This window comes from Podarcis gaigeae (genome assembly GCF_964106915.1).
Source record: "Podarcis gaigeae genome assembly, chromosome: Z".
Lineage (NCBI taxonomy): Eukaryota > Metazoa > Chordata > Lepidosauria > Squamata > Lacertidae > Podarcis > Podarcis gaigeae.
In genome coordinates, this window is record NC_139691.1 from 11,543,532 (window position 1) to 11,568,450 (window position 24,919).

Here is a 24,919-nt window from a genome sequence, read left to right on the forward strand (position 1 = left end):
AAGAAAACACACCAAGTTGCCACAAAGGAATGCCTCTTCTTCTTGAGCTCAGGGACAGCAGAAGAAGGCGAACTGAGGAAGGGCTCTGTGGTAAGGGCATAAGAGCAGCCCTGCTGGATCAATGTAAACCAGTGGTCTTCAACAGGTGGGTTGGGAGCCACTACTGGGTCACAGCCTGATGTAAGGCAGGTCACAACAGCAGCCCCTACCACCATGCAAGTATACAGCAAAGTGTTGAGAAAAGGGTCCCCAGGTATTCATTTGGACTAATGGTGGGTTTGAAAAGGTTGAAGGCAACTGGTGTAGATGATGCTGAGCTAGATGGACCAATGAGCTTCTCTTGGCATCCCTTTTTATTATGCATTCATGATGATTTGTGCTCACAATGGCATCAGGGCAGTTTTTTCAGAAGCCATTTTGGTGTACCTCAGGATGCGAACGGGATCCGTTCCAAAGCCCCATTCGCATCCCAAATGGAACGCAAGACACAATGGCGCGTCTGCGTGTGTGCGGGTTGCATTTCGCCGCTACCGCGCATGCATGTGACGTCATTTTGAGCATCTGCGCATGTGTGAGCGGTGAAACCCAGAAGTAACGTGCTCCATTACTTCCGGGTTGCTGCGGAGCGCAACTTGAATGCGCTCAACCTGAAGTGCATTCAACTCGAGGTATGACTGTATAAGCAGTTTGTTTGTTTAGCTAACAAACTAACAAACAAAAGCTTTGGGGTGGTTATGCTGCTTGATTTCCAGTTAGTGTACATCCTGTAACTTCCTGAAGAAATCCTGTTGTGTTTTTTTTAATACAGTCATACCTCGGGTTAAAGACGCTTCAGGTTGCATCCCGCAGCAACCCAGAAGTAACGGAACAGGTTACTTCTGGGTTTTGCCACGCACGCATGCGCAGATGTCACACGCATGCGCAGATGCGGCAAATCACGACCCGCACACACGCAGACGCAGGTTGCGTTCAGCTCATGATGCGAACGGGGCTCCACAACGGATCCCGTTCGCATCCAGAGGTACCACTTTACCACAAATGTTCCAGTTTCTTTTCTCTCATGCTTTTGTTGTGCTATAGCACAAAGACTTGCTTCACCATATGGCAACAGGGTGCTAACATTGCAGAAGCACTGCAGAGCAACCAATAAAGTGGAAATGATGTGTGAGCAGTCTAGTATGAATCCAGCACAAAGTCCCTATGATTGCATCAATTATGTCTTTGTCCAAGGCAGCTTCTTGTGTTTCTCTGAAATGCCCCTTCCCAATTCACCACTCATGAAGGGGTAGGACAGCCCCCATGCCCTCCCCCTCCCCCCACATACAGCCCTAAAAAACCCTCTCTTCTCTTTCTCTCCTTCCTGCCCCCCTCTCCCCACCCCAGCTGCTGTTTTCGTCCTTGGGGTAGATTGCACAACCTCACACTTGAATGGGATGCCTTCCAACAGCAATTGTCTATTTTTCTCCTCCAAGATTCTCAGGTGCAGCAGGAAATGGCAGTGTATTGCACAGCTTGTTTTTCCTATCCTTTGCTTTTGGAATGTGCGTTCCAAATCAGCACATGGTTGGAATATACTGGAGAATATACTGCTACCAAGGAGAGAGGAGAAGGAGGGAGAGGGAGGGAGTGGAGATACTTGCCAAAGAGACTGTTAAGGGGTGATGAAACAGGAAAGCTTTCAACAAAGCCTTCTGCGGCCAGAACTTCAGCCCTAATCAGGTGTTTGGGTGAATGCAGGAACGTGCTTAGAAGCCTGCTGCAATTGAAAACCATTGATCACTGGGAGCCTTCTAACCATGTTAGAATCTGTCAATTATAATTTCTGGGCAAAGCTGTCAATTTTAATACCTCTAGGCTTCTCATATTTTCCAACCTTAAATTCAGTTCTCCACATTTCCACATAGGTTTGTGATTATTATTATTTAATTCCTGATGAAAATTTATCAGCATTTTAGTGTGGATTTCTTTTAATATACAGATGTTTGTATGCACTGTTGCCTAATACAGACATTTCTGCATAGCAATTTCACAATAATACCATGTATTTGGTATGTTATTTTTTCGTACACATGCATTTTTGTGCATTCTAGTATATAAGCAACCTTCCATGACTCCAATCTGTAGGTGACAGAGTTGAAGTTATAGACCAATGGCTCGTCTGCTCCAGCATCCAGTAGCCACCAGGGTTCCCCAATAGGGAGCCCTCAAGCAGGACCTGAATGCAACAGCAACTCTCCCTTCCTGAAGCTTCCAGCAACCGGTACTCAGAAGCATTTCTGCCTCCAACTGTTGGGTTAATTTTTGTATTTGCAAAAGTGTTTTTGATATCCTCCATGAATTTGCTAAATCCTCTTCTGAAGTCATCACAAATTAGTAGCCATGACTGCCTCCTTTGAAAACAAGTCTCATAGTTTAACTATGTGCTGCATGAAGAAGTCCTTTCTTTTAGCTGTCCTGAATCTTCCAAAACTGGATATCCAAAAATTCTAGTGTTGGGGGTGGGGGGTGGGGAATGCCATGCATAATTGTATAGACTTTTATCATGCCATCTCTTACTCACCCCCCCAAAAAAACTTTGAAGTCCCAAATGCTACAGTAGTTGCTCCAGCCCTTGCTCATTTTGGCTGAACATTTTCGGGACCCTTTTCAACTCTGCAATATTCTATTTGATGTGAGGTAGCCAGAACTGTACACAATAGTCCAAATGTGGCCACAACAAGCAAACACCACAATATATGCCTCACCCTCCCTCAATTTGTCAAGTCCCCTTTTAAAGCCATCACTTCCCTGTGTCTTTATTCTTGCTCTTTATTTTTAGGGTAGTACCTTTGGTGGGAGACATGTGCTCCTTCTGGGGTAGTTTGCTCCTCTTTGGTCCCCACCCTGTGCTCAGTTCTCACCTGTGGCTCCTAGAAACTGTCAGCATGCAACAGCAGCCACATGCTGAGAAATGGCTTTGATTGGTCGGCTAAACCAGATGAGGGTAACCGGTGGGTCTGAAATCCTTCCCCTGCATATGAAGACAGGCTCTGGTTCATTGAATGGATGAGAACAATAATGGGTCCATTGGGAAGTGAGGGGCAGATGAGGCTCGTCAACCTAGGAAGGCAGCTCATCCTGGAGAAAGACAACTCTATTCCTAAATCTCTGCTGCCTTGCAGGATTATAGCTGTCAACTTTCAGATTTGAAAATAAGGGATCAGCAGCCTCAAAAATAAGGGATCAGCAGCATACCGTAACTGTCAATTTTCAGATTTGAAAATAAGGGATCAGCAACCTCACCTATCCCAGAGACGGGCAGCGGCGTAGCGTGGGTTGTCAGCACCCGGGACAAGGCAAGTAATTTGCGCCCCCTAACCCCTAACCTGCCACCGCTGCCAGCTTCTTCTTGCTGCTGCCTGGTCTGGTCTGGTGTGGTTCTCTCCCGCGCTCAGCGCTGCGCTGGGCAGCCGCTGCACTGTCCCTCCCTCAGATAGTCCCTCGCTCTCTCTCCGCACCGCACGCCTGGCACCCTCCCCCTCCACAGTGGGCGGCGACCCGGCAGCTCGGATCGGATTCGCACAGCCAGCACTGCAGTGAGAGAGAGTGAGTGAGCCAGGTAGGGGCAGAGAGCTGCAAGTGCGAGCGCGCCCCCCAGATATTGCACCCGGTGCGGCCGCCCCCCCTGCACCCCCACGCTACGCCACTGTCTACGGGATATCTAACAATCTGGGATAGCAGTGGGAAACGGTGCTGAAATAAGGGAATTTCCCGCAAAAAAAGGGAAGGTTGACAGCTATGTGCAGGATATCTTCAGGAGAAGAAAAGGCTAAAGAGTCCCTAAGATGATTGTGTGGCACTTGGACACCTCCTCCCGGCAACTCCTGCAGCCAAGCTGGTGCCAAAGTATTTCTCTGCTTTCCTTTGGACCTCATCAGTGAGACTGAGGGGCGTATGTGTCTTTTTGCATAGGCAGACCAGAACCTCAATACACACTACTTAGGTTTGCACCCCAGGTAGGTCACTTTGGTGCTGCTAACACAGCGATTTGACATTACTCCAATCACTAGTGGCCCCGCTGGTTGCTTTTAAGTGGAGTTTTTTTTAAAAAATCCCAATCTCTGTGTGTATGTGTACACACACACCCACACCCACACACACACACACACACTCATTGTTAAATCACATCTGGATGTTTCATGGGAGGCAATTCATAAATGAAATGAAAAGACGTGCAACGAACTGGCACTTGTAATTCAGGGTCCAAAGACCTTCTGTAGACTGTATGCAAATAATATGTCCTACCATTGAGCTATGGCCGCACTGTGGCCCTTCAGATGTTGCTGGGGCTCAAATTCCCATCAGCCCCAGCGAGCATTGTAGTCAAGAAATTGTAGTCAAGAAACATCTGGAGGGCCGCAGGCTTCTCTGCCTAGAACTTTGGACTCTCCACCCTCACAAGTGGGCACCGCCTTTCCAAAAATGTGTGGGATAACCAGCCTCATATAACCAACACACGTTAGTCTAATTAATGCATGAAAGGGTTAATAACATATTTTTGTGATTTAAAATCTCTGCTGGGGTTCAGTATTTGCTTCAAACCTGGATCTTGGCATCCAGGAAACTTTCTTTTCTACATCCATTTTTCCCTTGTACCAGCAAAATGGCCTTTAGGCCCTGCTCTAGCACAAGTGTGGGGATTCTCAAGCCTGCAGGCCAAATGTGGCCCTCCAGGTCTGTCTATGTGGCCCTCAGGACTCTTCCAAGACTATACCACACAGCCTCACCCCAGGCCACACCCTTCAATGATCTTGCTTTGCACCTTGGATGTTTTTTGCCTGTCTGGAATATGCATTAGAGCTCAGGCTTTTGCTTGTCTGGATTGGGGTTCCAACTTGAATAAAATATTGAATCACATGAGGTGGCACACATACACCATTTGAATGGCAATGCTTATACTTCATTGGGGCCAAAGGGACCTCAGCCCCTCAGAGTTTGCTCCTATGGCCTGATGGAGGATAGGGAGAGATGTGCGTGGAAGCTAGCTTACTGCACAAAGGTAAAACTGACTGCCCTTGCTCTGTTCACTCTTGACTCTAGCCCTGTCTGCCACCGCCATGTGACCCCCCCCCCATGAGTGGCTTTGATCTGAGTGGTTTTGATCTGAGGAAGGTTCCATATCCTCAGGTTGCCAGACATCCTGAAAGTTCTTGAGCTTTTTTTTTTTTTTAGGAAACCACCAAAATTGTTGAGTCCACCCCGCAAAAAAGAAATGCCAAAAAACCCTGCAATAATGCAGTAATGCCCTACCCCAGCTCTAGCACAAGCTGAAGGGACTGGAGATCAAATCCTATGAGGACATTTTTAAGAAGTTTTTTGTGCCAAGAGAGATTATGATTAGGAGATGATATTATATCCGTCTTCAAATACCTGAAGGATTGTTATATAGACAATGGAGCTAATTTGCTTCCTGTTGCTCCAAAGGGTAAGAACCTAAAACAATGGGTTCAAATGATGAGGAAAAGGATTCCAATGAAACATTTGGAAGAACTTCCCGATGGCACAAGCTTTTTGTCAGGTGGAACTGTGCTTCAGGAGGTGGTGGGCTCTCCTTTGCCTAGGTACTTTTAAATAGAGGCCTTTCAGAGATCCTGTAGCAGCAGATTTATTGCATAAGCAGCAGGGTTGGACTAGGTGAGCTTCGAGTTCCTTTCTAACTTTTGCAGCCCTCCTTTTTGCACAGTCAGCTGTAGCATTTTGGTGCTTCCCCATTCCTTCTTAAAGTAAAAGGGCTCCCAGTATGTTTCTGAGCACAATTCAAAGTGTTGGTGCTGACCTTTAAAGCCCTAAGCAGCCTCGGTCCAGTATACCTGAAGGAGCGCCTCTACCCCCTATCATCCAGCCCGGACACTGAGGTCCAGCTCCAAGGGCCTTCTGGCAGTTCCCTCACTGCGAGAAGCCAAGTTACAGGGAACCAGGCAGAGGGCCTTCTCGGTGGTGTCACCCGCCCTGTGGAACGCCCTCCCACCAGATGTCAAAGAGGGGAAAAAACAACTACCGGACTTTTAGAAGACATCAGAAGGCAGCCCTGTTTAGGGAAGTTTTTAATGTTTGACACACTATTGTATTTTAATATTTTGTTGGAAGCTGCCCAGAGCGGCTGGGGAAACCCAGCCAGATGGGCGGGGTAGAAATAAATAATCATCATCATCATCATCATCATCATCATCATTGGCAAGGGAGGTCCTGAAGGACCAAAGGGTTGTCACCAATGCTAGATCTCCTCAGAGCAGATCCATAGAAGTTTAATTGACATGAGGCAAACTCAGTTGGCTGCAACCCAGATGAATGGAAAAAGTAGGCCTGACATTTGGTTTCCAATGCAAATGTTGATGGTTAACTGTCAAACACAAAGGGAAGACATTCGGGGAGCTGTTCTGGAGGTTTGATCCTGCTGATTGGAGTGGCTCTTGATCCCACACAGGTGCCTGGAAAATGACAGGCTCTTCAGGTTCAGAAAGAAAGAAAAAGCATTAGCAATCTTTTGTAGGCTACTTAGATGACTTCTGCCGATAGGATGGGGCCCTTGAGGCTTCCCACGCCCACTGCTGGCAAGCCCAAAACACTGACTCATGACGGCGAGCCCTCTGGAAGTAGGAGGCGGCAGCTCACAAGATGAGAGGGGAGCTTTCTTCTCCGTGACCCAGTTTACTACCTGTTGTAGAGTCATCATCTGTCCTAGTGGTGTGCAGTGGTGGGTTGGTGTCCACAGGGGCAGTAGCATGGAAGGCAGGGAGCCCAACATTAGGTGGTGCCAGAGGTAATAACATGTGAACTCATCCCAGTTTTCCCTCTACCAAGTTCTACAAGGGTAGCCCTGAGATGAAGGAAGGAGGAAGCTGATAGTCAGAGCAAGTTCCTGGACTGGTTGTAAGAAAGAAGGCAGAGAGATGGGCAGTGCCTGAGGGCAGACAGAGGTTGGTGGGGCATTTTCCTGAATGAACCAGCCTCCACTGGTTAGTGGTATGCAGCAGTGACTGGTCCATGAGGATTGGTGGGACGGGAGGCAGGGGGATTAACATAAAGTTATCAGACATCCCTGTTTCCCAGGGACATCCCCCGGATTTACAAATCAGTCCCCATACAAAATCCATTGAAGTTGAAAAGTGTCCCTGGATTCACTGAAAAAAATATGGTAACCTTAAACTAACAGTAGATGGAACCAGAGCCAATGACAGGAGGAGCCACCTCCAGATTGGTTATAACTAACAAAGCAGGCTATGGGCAGAATGAGGTTGGTGGGGGCTTCTTCCATTAGCCATAATGGACCAGGCTCCCCTACTGTGTGTGTCACATGATTCAAAGAGGTCTGTGGAATGAAACTGGGAACAACTAAGAGATAACATGGTTGGGTCAGTTCATCCTTGGACTCTGAAATCTTCTGCCACTGTAAACCTGGTAGTCATGTTTGTGCTATGAGGCTCTTTTAAAATAAATGTTGACTATGTCAAATATGATGACCACTCCCCCCCCACACCTGTGCATGTACAAGAGTTTGTGCTGCTCTGAGATGACTACAAGAGGCAGGTAGCTCAAGAAGGTGATGCAGTGAAGTTCTCACTGTTCCATAACCAGATCAGGGCTTCAACAGGATCATCAGCTTTCTTCACTGGAAAATCCCCAGAGCATTCAGGAACACATCAGGTTCCATCTGTCTCTGAGGGTGGGCTATTCCAGGGGGTCCACCACCCAAACAGAGGGAATTGCTTCTGCCTGTCCAGAATTTACCAGATAATGGTCTGAACATGTCAAGGGAGTGTATTGTGTGTCCCCATCCTCCATCTATCCCTCATATCATTGGGGCAAAGACTACATCAAAGGTGCGTCCTGGCTGATATATTGGACAGCTTCTGCATGGCTACTGAAGTCATCCAAGGATACCTTAACATCCTGCCTCTGTTCTTTCCCCCTCCCTTGCTCTTGTTAAGTTTTTTGCTGGTGTGAGAACCGTCTTTAATGTCCTGAGAACATTGGGAAGAGGTGAAGCCCCACACGCAACTGCCTTAATCAGTTGTGGAGGATAGTGCTGGGTACCTTCTTTGATGCTGGACATTGTTTTGAGAAAGTGAGGCATTTGGAGGGGGTGGCTAATGGATGATATGCATGTTGTCTTGGAAGCCACATAGGCTATCTATAAAATTGGACAGTTTGGGCAGAGTTTCTTTGAAGCTTGTACACAGACTAATGAGCCACAGGGCTGTGCAAATTGAGAGCCATCCAAATTGATGCCCATCACAGCCTCTTGTTGGAGTGATTTCCATAGCTAAACTCACCTGTCACTAGATAAAGATGTTTTCTAGTAAAGGAGATGGTGCTTTTGTGAACAATAACAACACCTGACTTCAAAACTCCAGTGTATGGGAAATGCATCCAGAAGCCAAAATTTTATCAAGGAGTTAGTGATCTAACACTAGTGAGCCCTTCCTGCCTCTGTTCCCTCCCTTGCTCTTGTTAAGTTTTTTGATGGTATGAGGACTGTCTTTAATGTCCTGAGAATGTTGGGAGGAGGTGAAGCCCCACGCGCAGCTGCTGGGTACCTTCTTTGATGCTGGACATTGTTTTGAGAAAGTGAGGCATTGGGAGGGGGTGGCTAATGGATGATATGCATGTAGTCTTGGAAGCCACATAGGCTATCTATAAAATTGGACAGTTTGGGCAGAGTTTCTTTGAAGCTCATGCACAGACTAATCAGCCACTAGGCTGTGCAAATTGAGGCTACCTGGGGGAGTCACTTTGCTGCTTCTTGAGGGTTTCCAAGTGGCAGGTTGAAGTGCATGCTTGATATGTATACATTGCTTGCTGTTTTGGAATAATAAAATCTTTAATCTTCTCACTCACTTGTGTATTTTGCATTGCTTCTCAATCTCATTTTAAAAGAACCACATTGCCTTTTTCAAGACACCCAGTCTAGCCTGGTGCTGGACCAAGTACCCAGGTAGGAACAGTAAGCTCAGGCTCACCTGACTCACTCAGCCAGGTCTTGGTAATGGGAGCCAGATCAGCCCTTTGGTCTTGATAATAGAGAAGGATGGCTGTATTATGGACTGATCTGGCATTCAGTTACAGCTCCACCAAACCAGAATTGGTTGATGCCCATCAGTGCCTCTTGTTGGAGTGATTTCCATAGCTTAACTATGTGCTGCATGGATACATTATTTCTTTTATCTGTCCGGAATCTTCCAATACTCAACTTCCATAGATGCACCTGAGTTATATGAGAGGGGGGCGGAATTCTCTGTGTTCTGCACACTATACATAATTTTATGCATACTTTTTGATTTAGGTCAGCTTCCGGACACTTTCCCATAAAACCACTCAGGTAATTTGGAATTCCAAAAATCAAAGAGAAATTCAAAATGTGGAAGCATCTATTGAAAGCAAAGACAGATTTTCCAGCGAACCCAACTCCTCTGCTCAGTGCTCAAGAATCAGACCAGGAAGCCAGGGATTCCAGTGGTGAATTTTTCGCATGTCACTTGCTTTGATGCTGGCGGGATGGGGTAGCACGCCTGGAAATCTGTTTCATTACTGACAAGCTTAATTCATTACTCTCAGTTTCTTTCTTTTCCCTAAAAGAGAGAGAGAGAGAGAGAGGGCGGGGGAATTACATTTCTACAAAACCAATGTCTGCCATGCTGCCTGTAATCCGCATTAGCGTAAATCCAAATTAAAAGGCTTCCGAAAGCTATGACTAATCCGATCCAGGCTCTGCAGAGTGATGGGCTACTGCTGGTTGTCACTGCGCTGGGAGGAAGGTGGACAGGTTTATTCGCGCCACACTGATGGATAAATACAGGACAGGAGTAAGGTGTTTGTGTTGGGGGTGGTGAGGGTGCGGATGGGGTCAGATGGGTTGCCCAGAATTGTCAATTGCAGGATAAGGAATTAGAACCTCTGTACTACTGGCAGGTTCCAGCCTTGGCTGATTTTTTGTAACACGGGTGGGCGCTCTTTTCCCTCTCCCTCTCCCTTTATCTCATCTCTCCTCACCCACAGTTGCTGAGGCACCATGTAATCGGGTGAAATTGAAACACATGTCTAGACGCTTAAAAAAAAACACACCACACACACACACACACAGAGAGAGAGAGAGAGAGAGAGAGAGAGAGAGCGAGAGCGAGAGCGAGAGAGAGAGAGAGCGCACACAACCCCAGCCATAGCCCACTCTCGAAGTGATTTGCATCCGTGAACAATGAAAAATGATTTTTTTCCCCTCGTCAGCAAAACTCCCTCCCTCGACCGGCTCCGCGGAGCCGGGAGGTGGTAAGTTTACACATAATTAGCAGGGGGAAAAAGCACCGTCCCACTTACCCGCTGTGATGAGTCTTCCCTTGGCAAGGCGACAGGTGATATGCCTGAGAGAAGACACAGCTGGGCAAACGACGCACAAACAAGCCGCAGCTTTGCCTAGGTTGCTGAAGGGGCTTCCCGCTCCAGATGTTGTTTCTTTTTACACATCCAGATTCCCGTCCTCCCGTAAAAATAATGCTGGCACCAGGCCTGATCCGACGCCGGTAGCGCAGTTTCTCATTCACATAACATCGCGGGGGGGGGGGGGAGGGCGGGGGAGAAGTTCGATTCAGTTCACATTTAAAGGTGGCTGTCAAATCCACGCTTTCGAAAACAACGTGAGAAACAAAGCCGTTCTTCGAAATTTCCAGTTTTCTGAATTGGCGATACAGTTCTCCAGCCAAACAATGTTTACAAAAATGAATCTGTTAGGGGAAGGTGTGCATAAAAATAAATTCCTCTGTAGAAATAACACAAAAATGCTTTACATTAGGGGGAAATGGGCATGCAAAAAAACACACAAAAAAAAAACACGGGTGCATTGGTCAAAGCTGCATGGATGTTAGCATTGATTTGGAGAAAAAATTTCACTAAAATGCTGGTGAAATTTTATGAGGACTTTCATTTTAAAAAAGAATTCAAATTGCTACAGAAATGTGGAGAACTGAATTTAAATTTCAAAAAATGCGAATTTAAATTTCAAAAAATGCGAAAAATGCGAAAGGAAAGAAAATGGATAGATTTGTAAAATGGGTATATCCTTCCATTCCTAGCAAAAGAAGAGGTATTGATTCATTTCAGATTGATTTATTGATTTACTGAATTTGTATCACACCTTTCCTCCCCAAGGAGTGCAGGAAGGCAAACAGATATACAATATTAAAATGAAAACAAAAGCATTCCAAAGACTGACCATGGAATCATGCAGGATGCAACAAGGTTATCTGGGGTGAGCAAATATGCCAGTTTCTACTTATTTCTCATTTTCCTATTCTTAAGTTTAGTTCTCCACTTTTCCACAACAGTTCACTTTTTAAAGGTGAAAAATAATCAGTATTTTAGTGCAAATTTCTCCAAATAGATCCATTTTTATATGCAATTTTGCCTAATATACACACTTTATCAGAGCTTGCCCACAATGCTGTGTGCAATTCTGTTTCTCACATATGAGCATAGCAAGCTGCCTTAAACCACTGGTCCATCTAGCTCAGTATTGTCTACAATGTCTGGCAGCAGCTCTCCAGGAATTCAGGTGGGCCCCTACCTGGATATACCAGAGACTGAACCTGGGGCCTTCTGCATGCAAAGCAAGCTTCTTCACTTCCCACATAGGAACATAGGAAGCTGCCTTATATGGAGTCAGGACACTGATCCATCTAGTTCAGTATTGTCTACACAGGGTGGGTTAACAATCAATCTCTCTCCCCAGAGAACTCTGGGAATTGTAGCTCTGAAAAGGGGAATAGGTGCCAACTCTATGGTGCCCTGGTCTCTCGCTTCCTCTGGTAGCCACCTCCCCCATAGCCAGACACTGCCCTCTTTTCCAGGCTTGCCTCCTGAATTTCAGCGCCATTTTCAAGTGCAACTGGGGAGAAGTAGGCAAGCAGGCAGGAAGGCTGGTGGGATAGGCAAGTGAGTTGAAGAAGAAGAGTTTGGATTTGATATCCCACTTTATCACTACCCGAAGGAGTCTCAAAGCGGCTAAGGTTCTCCTTTCCCTTCCTCCCCCACAACAAACACTCTGTGAGGTGAGTGGGGCTGAGAGACTTCAGAGAAGTGAGACTAGCCCAAGGTCACCCAGCAGCTGCATGTGGAGGAGCGGGGAAGCGAACCCGGTTCACCAGATCTACCGCTCTTAACCACTACACCACACTGGGTGGGCTGCGGTGAGAGTTGGGCAAGTGGGCAGAAACTTCTTGTGGGTGGAAGGGGTACGAGGCAAGTGGGCGGGGGAGGAAGGAGAGGCCCGCAACTAGTTGCATGCAGCAGAAGAAGGTGCACTCTGCAGAAGTGCAGGGAGGTAGGGAGAAATATGGGCAGGTGGGTCCCTCCCCCATATTTTGTTCAAGTTGGCACCTATATCTGCTAACAAATTTCAGCACCAGAATTATTGGGTTTTTTGCAGGGTGGGTGTGTTACAGTACTGCTTTAAATGTATAGTGCAGATGGGTCCATAAGTTTACCACTTATGAGAATGAAGACAATGTGTAACAGTGGAAAAGTGTTTGTGTGTGTCCTCCTGCAGTGATCTCCAGTGCAACCAGAAGTGTGTTCCAAGTACACAAAAGTTCCTTTTCTAATCTATAACACACTGGAGGAACCACAACTGCATTTCCCGCTCCTGAATTCCCCTGGGCTACTGATAATCATGTAATGTATTTACAACAAAAGGGTGGGGGTTGGGAAAGACAAATGTTTCAAAAAAGAAAAAGAAAAGAGAAGGCACTAGGTGTCTGACTAATCTACTTTAAGAGAACTGCTGGGGCAGCTTTTGGATAATTTTAAGGGCGGGGAAGATCCGGGGGAGGGGAGCTTGCATAACGTGCACATTAGGGGGGGGGGAATCACACTTTTTGGGTGGGAGGCTGGCCGAATGCTTCACATGCTCACAGCAAGTGCCGTGGGGGAACTGATCTTATCTGGCTGGAGCAGGATGGGTGAAAAATGAGCTCCCCCTCCCCCCGCAGGTGTCCCAGTGAGTCATGGGTAATCTTGGGAGAAAACCTAGGCACCTTGCTTCTTGTTTCTTTGACTCAGGAGAGCTGAGCTACCTCCTTCACCTGAGAATGTGCCCTGGAGCATCCTTGCCTTGCAATCTATCTCAGCAACAATTGTTCACACAGAGAGCAAAACTCTCAAAGCTGGCCGTCCCACAGATAACCTCTTTCTCTTCCTGCTTCCTCCCCACCCCCACCCCCCGCCGGCTGCAGCAGTCACATGTTGGCATCACTACATAGGTACACCCACAGCTTATCTTTAAAGCACTCTTCTACCACCCTGACAGTCATTGCGAATTCTGGAGCTGTAGTCCATAGAATCATAGAATTGGAAGAGAGACCCCAAGGGTCATCTTGTTCAACCCCTGCAAGGCAGGAATAACAGCTAAAGAATCCCTGACAGATGCCCATCCAAGCTCTCTTGAAAACCTCCAGTGAAGGAGAGTCCACCGCCTTCCAAGGGAGTCCGTTCCACTGTTGAACAAATACAGTGGTACCTCAGGATGCGAACAGGATGTGTTCCAGAGCACCGTTCGCATCCTGAAGAGAACGCAACCTTCATCCGTGCGTCTGCACGTGCATGGGTCGCGATTCGCCACTTCTGTGCATGTGTGTGATGTCATTTTGACCATCTGCGCATGCGCGAGTGGCGAAACCCGGAAGTAACATGCTCCGTTACTTCCAGGTCACTGAGGAGCACAACCCGAAAGCACTCAACCTGAAGTGTATTCAACCCAAGGTATGACTGTATTGCCATCAGAAAATTATTCCTGTTGTTTAGTTGGAATCTCCCTTTTTTGTAATTTGAGGGCCTTACCCTCTGAAGCAGCCAAAAACCAGCTTTCCCCATTTTCCATTTAACAGCCCTTCATATATTTTAAAACTACTGTCATATCATCTCTCAGCCTTCTCTTCTTCAAACTAACAATACCCAGCTCCCTCAACTGTTCCTCATAAAGTTTGGTTTGCAGACCCTTTTTCATTTTGGTTTTTGTCTTCTGCACATATTATAGCTTGTCAATATCCTTCATAAACTGTCATGCCAGAACCAGACACAGTACTCAAGGTGAGGTCTGACCCAGGCAGAATAGGGTAGCACTATTATTTCCCTTGGTCTGGACACTATACGTTTGTTGATGCAACCTAGAATAGCATTATTTTTTTTTGTTTTTTTATGCTGCTGCATCACACTGCTGACTCAGGGGTGCCAACATGAATAAAATCGTAATTGATCACATGATGTGGTGCACACATACCATTTGAATGGCAATGCCCATCAACTTGGGGTGTGTGACTACCTCAAATATTTTATTGGGGGGCAAAGACCCCTCAGCCCCTAGGAGTTGGCTCCTATGTCTCATGTTAAGCTTGTGGTTCATTAAGACCCACCCCCAATCCTTTTCACATGTACCGCTGCCATGCCAGGTGTCCCCCATCCTATATTTGTGCATCTGATTATTCCTGCCTGGGTGTATAACTTTACATTTGACCTTAATGAAATTTATTTTGTTAGCTAGGGCCCAGTTCTCCAATCTGTTGAGGTCATATTGAAAGTTAATTAAGGATGATGAGGGTCAGGACCCTTAACAAACAATAATTTAAAGGATTTTTTTGTGAGTGGAGGGAAGAAATAACTGCTAAACCACTATACTATGCTGCCCAGTTTGCATCACTGCCTGGACCCTGGCATAATATGGATGTGCTTTCTCAAAGATAAGCCTCCTCCCCTGCCTGAGCATTGTTGCTCCTTTGAATGTGAACCTGCCAATATGTCTCTGAGGGAGGAAAGAATTCATAGAATCATAGAACTGTAGAGTTGGAAGGTATCCCAGGGGTCATCTAGTCCAACCCCCTGCAATGCAGGAATCTCAACAAAAGCATCCATGACAGATGGCCACCCAACCTCTGCGTAAAAACCTCCAAGGAAAGAGAGTCCACCACTTGTGGGAGTCCGTTCCACTGTTGAATGACTATTACCATCATAAAGTTACCGTATGTAGAAATCCTATCCCTCCAGAGCAGAGGAAAACACGCTTGCTCCATTGTCCATGTGACAGCCCTTTAGATATTTGAAGATAACAACAACAACAACAACAACAACAACAACAACAACAACAATTTATTATTATCGAGAGCCAGTGTGGTGTAGTGGTTAAGAGCGGTAGTCTCGTAATCCTGGGTAACCGGGTTCGCGTCTCCGCTCCTCCACATGCAGCTGCTGGGTGACCTTGAGCCAGTCACACTTCTGTGAAGTCTCTCAGCCCCACTCACCTCACAGAGTGTTTTTTGTGGGGGAGGAAGGGAAAGGAGAATGTTAGCCGCTTTGAGACTCCTTAAAGGGAGTGAAAGGCGGGATATCAAATCCAAACTCTTCTTCTTCTTATTATTATTATTTATACCCCGCCCATCTGGCTGAGTTTCCCCAGCCACTCTGGGCAGCTCCCAATCAAGTGTTAAAAACAGTACAGCATTAAATATTAAAAACTTCCCTAAACAGGGCTGCCTTCAGATGTCAGTTAGCTGCTTATTTCCTTCACATCTGAAGGGAGGATGTTCCACAGGGAGGGTGCCACTACCGAGAAGGCCCTCTGTCTGGTTCCCTGTAACCTCACTTCTTGCAATGAGGGAACCGCCAAAAGGCCCTCAGCGCTGGATCTCAGTGTCTGGGCTGAACGATGGGGGTAGAGACGCTCCTTCAGGTATACAGGACCAAGATCCTCCCAGCCTTCTTTTTTCCAGGCTAAACATACCCAACTCTGAACAAAATTTTAAAAATTCATTCCAGTAGCACCTATACCCAACTCCCTCAGCCATTCCTCATTAGGCTTAGTTTCCAGACTCTTGTTCAACTTGGCCACTCTCCTCTGCACACGTTCCAGCTTGTCAACATCCTTCTTAAATTGTGGCACCCAGAACTGGACACAGAACTCCAAGTATGCTCTGACCAAGGCAGAACAGAACTGTACTATTACTTCCCTTGATTGGAACACACTACTCTTGTTGAAGTAACGTAGAATAGTATTCCCTCCCCTTTTTTTTTTGCTGCTGCTGCTGCTTGTGTTAAGCTTGTGGTCTAATAAGACCCCTAGATCCCTTTCACATGCTTTTCAAAAGGGCATTAAAGTGACAAGAACACCAAGTTTCTGAGCTCTTTTTCTTGCAACGGAGCGGTCTTGCTAGATGTACATTTCTGTGATCCCCTAGAGCAGAGTTGCTGCATTCAGCAACAGCAGAAATGCAAACATCCCCAACACATTTTGTGTTTTGAAGGAACACCTAGTGGCCCCACCTAATCTCACCTCCCCATCGTGTCAGAAGATGCAGATAGTGCTGGAGACTGTCTCTGCCTAGGAGGCCTTGCAAGCTACACTGATAAGATAATGACAGAGAAAGTGCTCGCTTTATGCTTTTCCACCCTGTAGTTCCCTGCTTCTTTTGCAAACCACCCTTTCCCCAAAAAAAGGGTGATTCTTTTCAAACTATGTAAATCAGTGCATAATTAATGTGATGGTTTTGATGACCCTGCATAAGGTAATCTTTCCACTTGTTTGTCTGGAGTAACCCTTTGTATGTGGCATTCCTGGACCAGCTGCAGTTGCAAATCAGGCAGTGTGTGTGTGTGTGTGTGTGTGTGTGTGTGTGTGTGTGTGTGCAGCTGAACAGAACATGCTTTTTGCTCACCGAGTGCTGCTAGATGCATAGTTATTGAGGAGAATGCTCTGGAGACAGAGAACAGTCATGTACCTATTCTGGCAGAAGTCGAGACAGCCATGGTTCCTCTTGTCTATTGTGTCTCCTTGTCTCCAGCTCATTCTTCTGCTTCCTTTGTGGTGCATCTCTTACCCTGATGAGTTATGACAGGCTAGGATGCTGCCTACTGGAACGTGACTTGCTCTTTGCTACTGATTTCTGGATTCTAACATCCTTCAGTCTTGACTGCGCTTCTAGATTTCTGCCTTTGCTCTTGCCTTCTCCCTTATCCTTCAGTGTTGACTTGACCTTCAGTCCAGACTTCTAGTTTTCTTCTTTCTTCTGCCTTGCAGATTAATGTGCAAATCGGATAGATTTATTAATGGATGCCTGTGAAACTGACATGGGGTAGAAAAGAACTGATCTGTCCATATCTACCAGTGATTGAGGCACATCCCCAGAGGGTGAGACTTTTACGTTTTCAGAGTTCAGAGGGCACCTGTCTTGGGTCATCAGTTAAACAATCCACAAATTTTACAAACAGTTCATCTTTTTGTAAAACTGGTAACACTGACAAGTTAGTTACATGTAAATTTACATCCCCATTCAATGAATACCTGTCTAATATCAAGAGGCAGGGAGTTTCAAAGTTCAGGGACCACCACCCTAAAGGCATGACTCCTGACAAATGCAGAATAGCCATTGTGTGGCAAGCTCTGCAGACTGAAGGGATTGAATCTGCACATATGGGGTTAGACAATAATAAATATGTAATCCCTGTACACCTCTATGCCCACCCTTGTGAACCAAAATCATTTCTTTGGAGGGAGGGTATTATTTTGTTGTTGTTTTTTAAAAGACAACAACAACAACAAAGCCTCCCCGCACTTACGAAACAAGTGTTGCACAAGAAATGTCAAAAAACAATTGCTTGTGCCTTCCAGCAGTAGGCTCTAATTAACTTGCTTTCATGTCTTGGAGCAGAGTGTACCATTTACCTCCAAAAGAACACCAAATCTTTTCCATCGCCAGTTGCTCATCCGTCTCAATGTGTGACATGCCTCTGCAGTTGATGAAGGGGGGGGGGTGTGGGGTTGGAGGAAAGGTGTTGATGATGATGGCAATGGCTGATATAGAACATACATCAAAGCAGCTAAGGGTTGCCTCCAGAATGTCAGCATTTTGCAGGAGGGATCCAGGCTGACAGCATAAATTCAGATTGGCGCCAATCAAAGCCCACTGGCATCTTGGCACAACAATACCATCTCTCTGCTCCAGGCACCAGCAGGGGTTACTACGCTGGTGGGTTAGGACCAGGGTTCAGGAAGCTCACTTGGTGACCTTGGGCCAGCCACTCACACTCTCTCTTTTTTTTAATATTTTTTATTAATTTTCACAAACATAAAAGATAACATAAAAAACAAAAATAACAAGACATACAAACACACATAACACGACTTCCCCAAACCTCCCCTTCACTGCACCCTTATTTTTAAACCAACAATTTTTAGCAATCCTTCGTTCAAATTCATAGCTAATTTTCTTTAAAAAAATTTTTTTAAAAAAAATTTAAACTTTAACGGCTATAGTTCTCTATCTCATACCCCTTGACATCTTAGCATTCCAAAATTTTGCAAAAGTTCTTAAGGTATACTTTAAATTTTCCCCAGTCCTCTTCCACCGTCTCTCTCCTCTGGTCACGGATTCTGCCGGTCATCTCAGCCAGTCCCATAAATTCAGTCACCTTGGTCTGCCATTCTTCCAGAGTAGGTAATTCTTGAGTCTTCCAATACTTTGCTAGTAGGATTCTTGCTGCCGTGGTTGCGTACATGAAGAATGTTCTGTCTTCCTTTGGAACCATTTGGCCGACCATGCCCAAGAGAAAAGCCTCCGGTTTCTTAGCAAATGTCCACTTAAGGATTTTCTTAATTTCATTATAGATCATTTCCCAGTAGGCCTTAATCTTTGGGCAGGTCCACCAAAGGTGATAAAAGGTTCCTTCACATTCATTACATTTCCAACAATTATTATTGGGCAGATGATATATCTTTGCTAGCTTGACTGGGGTCATGTACCACCTATATATCATTTTCATTATATTCTCTTTTAAGGCACTACATGCCGTGAATTTAGTGCCTGTGGTCCATAACCATTCCCAGTCTGCAAACATAATATCATGACCAATATCTTGTGCCCATTTAATCATTGCTGATTTTACTGTTTCATCTTGCGTGTTCCATTTCAGCAGCAAATTATACATTCTAGACAAATTTTTAGTATTGGGCTCCAGTAGTTCCGTTTCTAACTTTGACCTTTCCTTCTGAAATCCTAATTTCCTGTCCTGCTTAAACATCTCGTTAATCTGATGGTAGTGTAACCAATCTCGGACTTTAGGTTTTAGTTTCTCCAAACTCTGTAGTTTGAGATTTTCACCATCATGTTCTAAAATTTCGCAATATTTTGGCCAATCTGAATCCATATTAAGTTTTTTTACCGCCTTGGCTTCCAGGGGTGACAACCACCTGGGGGTTTTATTCTCCAACAAATCTTTATAACGGTTCCATACATTAAACAATGCTTTCCTGACAATGTGGTTTTTAAAGCCTCTATGCACCTTTACCTTGTCGTACCATAAATATGCATGCCAGCCGAAACTGTTATCATGTCCTTCTAGATCTAAGATGTCTGTGTTCTCAAGAAGTAACCATTGTTTCAACCAGCAAAAAGCTGCTGCTTCATAGTAAAGTCTTAAGTCCGGCAGGGCGAAGCCCCCTCTATCCTTTGCATCAGTTAAGATCTTAAATTTTATTCTGGGCTTTTTGCCCTGCCAGACAAAATTAGATATACCTTTCTGCCACTTCTTGAAACAATCCATCTTGTCCAAAATTTGCAGTGTCTGAAACGAAAACAACAGTCTCGGCAATACATTCATTTTAATAGCAGCAATTCGGCCTAACAAGGAGAGTCTCAACCTAGACCATATGTCAAGATCTTTCTTCACCTCCAACCAACATTTCTCATAATTATCCTTAAATAAATTCACATTTTTAGATGTTAAGTTCACCCCCAGGTATTTCACTTTTTTTGTTATTTCCAAACCAGTTTCCCTTTGAAAGCTATCTTTTCCCTCCATCGTTAGATTTTTTCCCAGCACCTTTGTCTTTTGTTTATTTAATTTAAAGCCTGTCACTTGACCAAATATTTCGATAAGTTCTAAAGCTCTTTTTGTACTGGCTTCTGGTTGTTGCAGAGTCAAAACTAAGTCATCTGCAAATGCTCTTAACTTGTAATGTTTAGCTCCGAGTCGTATTCCTTCTACCAGCTGGTCCCTTCTAATCATGTTCAACAATACCTCCAGGACTGATATAAACAATAGAGGGGATATTGGGCATCCCTGTCGTGTCCCTTTTTCTATTGGGATCTCATCCATAACCATACCGTTCACAATTAATTTGGCTCTTTGTTCAGAATATATTGCACCTATACCGTTTTCAAAGTTTTGGCCTACCCCCATCCCATGGAGATTCCTCTTCAGGAAGCTCCAACAAATATTATCAAAGGCTTTCTCCGCATCCACAAAAATCAGAACTGCTTTTCTATTTATGTCAGTCTCCAAAAGTTCCAAGATATCTATAATGTTCCTCACGTTATCTGACATGTATCTCCCTGGGAGAAAGCCTGTTTGGTCCTTATGAATCTCCTCTGATAACACTTTCTTAAATCTTTTTGCTAAAATGTCTGCAAAAATTTTATAATCCACGTTTAGAAGTGATATAGGGCGGTAGTTCTTAACTTGATGTTTCTCAGTTTCTGTCTTCGGTATAAGTGAGAAGAATGCTTCTTTCCACGATTCGGGAGCCTTTTTCCCTTCTAAGATTTGGTTGCATACTTCTTTCAATGGTTGTATTAACCATTCCTTCAGTGCTTTATAATATCTGGCAGTCAGTCCATCTGGTCCTGGTGATTTTCCCATTTGCATATTTTGGATGGCACCCTCTATTTCTTGATCTGTAATTTTCTCATTTAAAATCCTCTTGTTCTTTTCCGAGATCTTTGACAATCCATACTTTTTAATAAAATCTTCTATCTCTTGTTCATTCTTTGGCCCTTGAGCATATAACTTCTTAAAAAAGCTTTGAAAGCAATTACTGATCTCGTTTGGTTTATAAATAGATTTACCATCTACTTCGAGAGATGTCACAGTGTTCAACTTTTGTCTCTTTTTCAATTGCCATGACAGCAGTTTCCCACATTTGTCTGCTGATTCAAAAGTTTTTTGCCTCATTTGTTTTATTTTCCATTCTATCTCCTCGTTCATCAGTTCCATATATTGGGTCTGATAGTACTTTATTTCCCTTAAAATCTCCTGAGACTTGGGTTTAGATCTCAGTTTCTTCTCTCCTTCTTTCATTTGTTTCCAAATTTTTTCCTTCTTCTCATTCTGTTGTTTCCTCTTTATAGAATTTTGCTGGATCAGGAAGCCACACATCACGGCCTTGCTTGCGTCCCATATTATTCTTCTTTCCACATCTGATCTTAAATTTATCTCGAAGTAGTCTTTCAGTGTCTTTTGGGCCTTTTTATAGATTGTTTCATCTTTAAACAGGGTGTCATTCATTCTCCATCTGAAGGTTCCAGCTGTTGTCAGTTTCATTTCCATCTTTACTGCGTTATGGTCGGAGCAGGTTTTTGGGCAGATTTCTATTTTTTTAACCCTTGGTGCCAGATTGCTAGAGATCCATATTTGGTCAATCCTGGTCCATGTCATTTTTGCTTCAGAGAAGAAGGTCCCCTCTCTTTCCAGAGGGTTCCTTGTTCTCCAAATATCAATCAAGTCCATGGTATCAGTCAGTTCGAAAAAAGTCTTTGGCAGTCTCCCATCCTTAGAAATTGTTTGCCTTTGCGCTTTATCCATGTTTGTGGAGACAACTCCATTCATGTCGCCCATCAATACAGCCACTCACACTCTCAGCCTAACCTACCTCGAAGGGTTGTTGTGGCACTAAATTGGGAAACAGAACTGTATAAGCCAGATTGAGCTCCATGAAAGCTATAATGCACAACAGATTTTGCAATATAATAAAAACAAATAGGTCATCAGGGGAGGTTCTAAGATTGGCACATGGTGAGCATAAGAACAAAAGAGCCTGCTGGATCAGGCCAATGGCCTATCAGATCCAGCATCCTGTTCTCACACTGGCCAACCAGATGTTTGTGGGAAACACACAAGCAGAATTTGATCACAAGAGCCTCTCCCCCCTATGGTTTCCATCAGCTGGTATCCAAAAGCATTGCTGCTTTCAACTGTGGAGGCAGAGAATAGCCATCATGGCTTTGTTGTTGTTGTTTAGTCCTTTAGTCGTGTCCGACTCTTCGTGACCCCATGGACCAGAGCACGTCAGGCGCTTCTGTCTTCCACTGCCTCCCACAGTTTGGTCAAACTCATGCTGGTAGCTTCGAGAACACTGTCCAACCATCTCGTCCTCTGTCGTCCCCTTCTCCTTGTGCCCTCCATCTTTCCCAACATCAGGGTCTTTTCCAGGGAGTCTTCTCTTCTCATGAGGTGGCCAAAGTATTGGAGCCTCAGCTTCAGGATCTGTCCTTCCAGTGAGCACTCTGGGCTGATTTCCTTCAGAATGGATAGGTTTGATCTTCTTGCAGTCCATGGGACTCTCAAGAGTCTCCTCTAGCACCATAACTCAAAAGCATCAATTCTTCAGTGTTCAACCTTCTTTATGGTCCAGCTCTCACTTCCATACATCACTATTGGGAAAACCATAGCTTTAACTATATGGAGCTTTGTTGGCAAGGTGATGTCTCTGATTTTTAAGATGCTGTCTAGGCTTGACATTGCTTTTCTCCCAAGAAGCAGGCGTCTTTTAATTTTGTGACTGCTGTCACCATTTGCAGTGATCATGGAGCCCAAGAAAGTAAAATCTCTCACTACCTAGTAGCCATTAATAGCCTGCTTCATGAATTTGTCTAATTCTATTTCAAAGTCATCTAGGTTGGTAGCCATCACTACCCCCCTTGGGAGAAGTTCCAGAGTTTAACTATGTGCTGCGTTAAGAAGTCATTTCTTTTCTCTTTCCTGAATCTCCCAACCCTCAGCTTCATTGGATGTCCATAAAATCTAGTGTTACATATGAAAGAGGAGAAAAACTTTTCTCTTTCCACTTTCTCCATGTCATACAGTTAATTTTATAAATTTCTATCCTTTTACTCGCCTTTCTCTAAACTAAAAAGTCCCTTTCTCCATAGGGAGTCACCCTTTATCATTTTGTTTGCCTTTTTCTGAACCTTTTCCAACTCTAAAATGTTGTTTTTGAGGTGGGGCTACAGGAACTGTACACAACAGTAGGAAGGGAAAACTCCACTATTGTTACCCCCTATAGAGACTATAGACCCCCTATAGACCCCCTATAGGGACGCGGGTGGTGCTGTGGTCTAAACCACAGAGCCTAGGGCTTGCCAATGGGGTAAGCTCCCGTTGCTCAGTCCCTGCTCCTGCCAACCTAGCAGTTCGAAAGCACTTCAAAGTGCAAGTAGATAAATAGGTACCGTTCCGGTGGGAAGGTAAACGTTTCTGTGCGCTGCTCTGGTTTGCCAGAAGCGGCTTAGTCATGCTGGCCACATGACCCGGAAGCTGTACATCGACTCCCTCAGCCAATAAAGCGAGATGAGCGCCGCAACCCCAGAGTCGTCCGTGACTGGACCTAATGGTCAGGGGTCCCTTTACCCTTTACCTATAGAGACTTATGCCCCCAAAAGAAATCAATACGATGGTGGGATGGGGCACATAAGGAGATATATTAACTTGTTTGGGAACATTTGGGAACATTATACATTTCTAAAATGTATAAATCGTTATTAGATTGGGGAGCAAAAGATTAACACAATGGGCCAAAGACTTGAAATGATGTTAAGATGGAGTTAGGGGGTTTAGTAACAAGTATAATGCAGCAGTTCAGGATAAGAATAAAAACAACAGCACGGGAGGGGTGGGAAGTAAAAAATGAAAATATAAGTGAATGATATATTGTATGTGAAGAAAATTGTTATTTATTTATTTTATTTTTTTAAAAAAAAATGCTAATAAAAACATTTTTTTAAAAAAGGGACTGTACACAACATTTCAGATGTGGTCACACCATAGATTTGTATAATGGTGTCATAATATTAGCGGTATCGTTTTGGTTCAGTATCTGTTTTCATTTTCAAAAGAAGCAATGCACTCAAACCCCAGGTAAGAGAGGTGGTACTTCGCAAAGGAACAGGATGAGCACGAGAAAGCAACCATATAGTAGTAGCTCAGATTGAAATGCTGACAGGAAAGCATTCTTTACACACATTACAAAGCCCAGAGCATGAGGTACGGGTACACCTTTGCAGCTCTCCTTTTGAACATCTGGTTAGCCATGTGCTTAGTGGAACAGGGCGTCCTCTTTTGCAAGAATTTCAGAATGTTGTGGAACATTTTGCCTCCAGGACAGAAGTTGGTGCCATGCTTGGAGGATTATGGAGCGGATTCTGTGTGTAGGACAGCCTTTGAAGCCTGCTTGGAAGCTCTGCTTTTGGAATGTAGTTCCCTGACTACAAAGTGTTGAGAGCTAATGGGATCAACCTACTTTGGTTATGAAAGAGCTTTCTTAGTTGGATCCTGGTGAGTTCCTGAGCATACTTGAGGGTGCTGGTGCTTACTTTCTTAAAGGTCTAAACTAGGCCAGCACTACTTGACTGACTTGCCTGGATCAGGCCAATGGCTCATGTAGCCGAGCATCCTTTTATCATGGTGGCCAAGGCAGGGACACAGCAGGGCTGAAGGCTGCTGCCCCAGGCACACAATTTTGAGGAGGCACAAACAAGGGCCCCCCATGCAGGGATCCCCAACCCACCCTGCCTGCCACCCAGCCCAGCTTGATATTGTTGCCATGTCCCTGTGCCATGTTCACCTACCAAGGGCCATGTTGGCCGACTGGGCTCCCCACTGCACAGGTGGGCAAGTGGTGCAGTGCGGCCCCACTTGGCTCCAGTGGCAAGAGCTCGGCTGGCATGGTGGGCTCTGTGAACCCTTTGCACCCCAGGAACTAACAAATGCCGCAATGCCACTGGGCCAACCGGATGCCTCTGGGACCTGGGTGCAACAGATAGCCCATGTTTATTCCAGTGGTGTATTTGGTGAT

The 24,919-nt window shown here is 45.0% G+C and overlaps 1 long non-coding RNA gene across 1 annotated transcript; it reads right to left on the reverse strand.

Annotated features, from left to right (window-relative positions):
- Positions 1-9,389: 9,389 nt before the first annotated feature.
- Positions 9,390-10,906, reverse strand: LOC310836267. Its single transcript, XR_014559978.1, has 2 exons — positions 10,351-10,906; positions 9,390-9,608 (listed from the first exon to the last, which is right to left on the reverse strand). It is a non-coding gene; the product is annotated as an uncharacterized lncRNA (long non-coding RNA).
- Between the last annotated feature and the right edge of the window lie 14,013 nt (positions 10,907-24,919).